Source organism: Montipora foliosa, chromosome 10 (assembly GCF_036669935.1).
Source record: "Montipora foliosa isolate CH-2021 chromosome 10, ASM3666993v2, whole genome shotgun sequence".
Lineage (NCBI taxonomy): Eukaryota > Metazoa > Cnidaria > Anthozoa > Scleractinia > Acroporidae > Montipora > Montipora foliosa.
Window position 1 is genome coordinate 32,860,450 of NC_090878.1, and position 2,344 is coordinate 32,862,793.

Genomic DNA, 2,344 nt, shown 5'->3' on the forward strand with positions numbered 1-2,344 from the left:
CGCATAAGTTCTGCGCATCTCGAGATACTCAGATTTCCGATGGGTGATGCTTATTAATACAGGGATATTTTTGCGCTGTTCAAAACTATGCGAAGAAAGCAGAACTTAGCAAGTGCTCTTGGTATCCACAAAGAAAATTGGGGGTAACCATGCATTTTTCAGAGATAACTTCAATTTGGAAAAGAACGCCATACATTGCTTTGTATTTCAAAGGTTTTTTACAAATACTGTTGATTAATTATCTTCCAAAAATGCATGGTTATCCCCAATTTTCTTTTTGGATTTCAATAACACCTCTTCAGATCTGCTTTTCCTGCATATTCCATAAACCACGCAAAAATACCTTTGAAAGTAGGCACCATCCTTAATCAGTTGAGTGTGCTTGCTTGTTTTCCCTCCCTCCCTGCTATATATTGGGGTAAGTATACATTTCACACACTGGTTTTTCTCAGTGATGTGTTGACAGGGTCTTGGGAGGTGGACTGTGGCTCAGTTGCCATGGTGACCTCCTTGCTGCTGAGGAGAGTGCTGCTTCCTCTCTTGCTACCTTAACAGGACGTACCCTCCAATAAATTGGTGTAGCGTTTTAATTTTTCATTTAATTGGCTCCATTATTTAATCCTTTATTTTAGTTCCCTGTAAAAGTAGCAACAATGTATTTGTTAACAATCAATTTGATACTCTAAATCCCAAGGACACACCATTGTCTTGGTTGAAGGAGCATGTCTCCCCCTCCTAACCCTAACGCTAACCCCACCCCCCCCCCCCCCCCACCCTCCTTCAGAAGTATTACTTCTGATTAATAGGATAATAATAGTAAAAGTAAAAATAAAGTCAACGACTAATTATATGTGGAAATATTGAAAGCTTATGGCTGTATCTATGGTCAGGGTGAAATTAGACAATTTAATTTCGGGCAAGGTGGAAAGTATTCTTAATTATATGGAAACAGGAGCTAAAGAAGGGGAATCTCTGTCTCCACTAATTCCGGAGTCAAGCCTTTCCCAAATAAATTTATTTTTCAGAACAGGATTTTCCAAAGGAAAGTTGATATATGCCATTTCCCTTGACACTAAGATAGCTTTGTTTTGATGGGCTTTCACAACAGAGGGCGTGCTGAATTTCCCAATTAGGGAGATTGGCTTTTACAGTGTTCAGTGAGCATGCTAAATCTCCCAAGGGAGGCGTTCTGTAAATAAATCTACGCGGAAAAGGGTTGATTCCTATGCGAAGAATGGGAGATAATGACTCTGCTTAATGAGCTCCTGATGGAAGTGGTAACAGGATATATTCTGGATGAGTGTACTAACATTTGATTTTTGTAAGGAAAATCAGGGGCACCCAAAGAGAAGATAGTTTAAAACCACTTAAACATAGCGTTGTTTAACGTATTTGGGTATTTTAACAGTAGATATGGGCATATTTTTATCCCCTATAATTTTTTTATCTGTTCGGATTTCCTAGCTGAAAGTCTAGTGATCCGAAAAGTATAGGGATCAAAGCTTACCTTTTTGAAAATTTCATCCAGAAAAAATGCTCCCGAAAATTCTAGGTGACCTATTAATTTTAGGGTGAAAATCCGTTGAAAGCGGGTAATTATACCATTTTTTCAGATGTTCGAAAATCCTAGGAAAGGCAGGCAAGCAAGAAATTTTAGAACAAATGTTCCGAATATTCTAGATCTCAAGTCGTATTCCGAACAGATATTTTCCGAAAATTGACGTTGGTTCCCCGTGGAAAATGTAAGTTAAATGAGCAATGTCTTTGCTTATTTTTTGAGATGAGGCTGAGAGTATTCTCAGCAACATGGAATAGGTGACGGAACAACTTCTGCACGAGAAGAAATTGATGAAGAAACTGGAAATGGATAAAGGAGAATTGAGAGAGAAGATCAACCGTCTAAAAAGTCAGCTTGACGCTATCAAGGTGAAGGAAGAAGATTGCCAGAACCGATGCCAGGAACTGGAAATCAGATACACCGACGAAAAAGAGAGGCTCTCGTTAATTGAAGACACTGTGCAGCGGATTGGAAAGAGCAAAGAGAGAGTCAAGATGATGGTGCACAATTTTGCACCTTCATTAAACCTCAGTGATTGTGAATAGCTTTTCTCTGGGTTCTTTTAATTCTTTTAATTACATATTTTGGAAAATTTGTTGAATGTGTTTCAAGATTTTTCAATGTAGTGCGTATACAATTCTTATCTGCACAACTTGAGGGTTTAGCAGAAAATTGTCCTTCTAAACTGCTTGGAGTGAACATCTGAAAAAGATATGGCAGAGAGAGCTCGCAATTGACGGAAAGTGAGCTGTTTTCCCTTTTAACTCGTCTTCAGTAGAGACGATA

General features: G+C 38.6%; 1 pseudogene; it reads left to right on the plus strand.

Annotated features, from left to right (window-relative positions):
- LOC137974399 (uncharacterized) overlaps window positions 1-2,103 on the plus strand; it is a 3,568-nt pseudogene extending 1,465 nt beyond the window's left edge.
- The last annotated feature ends 241 nt before the right edge of the window (window positions 2,104-2,344 follow it).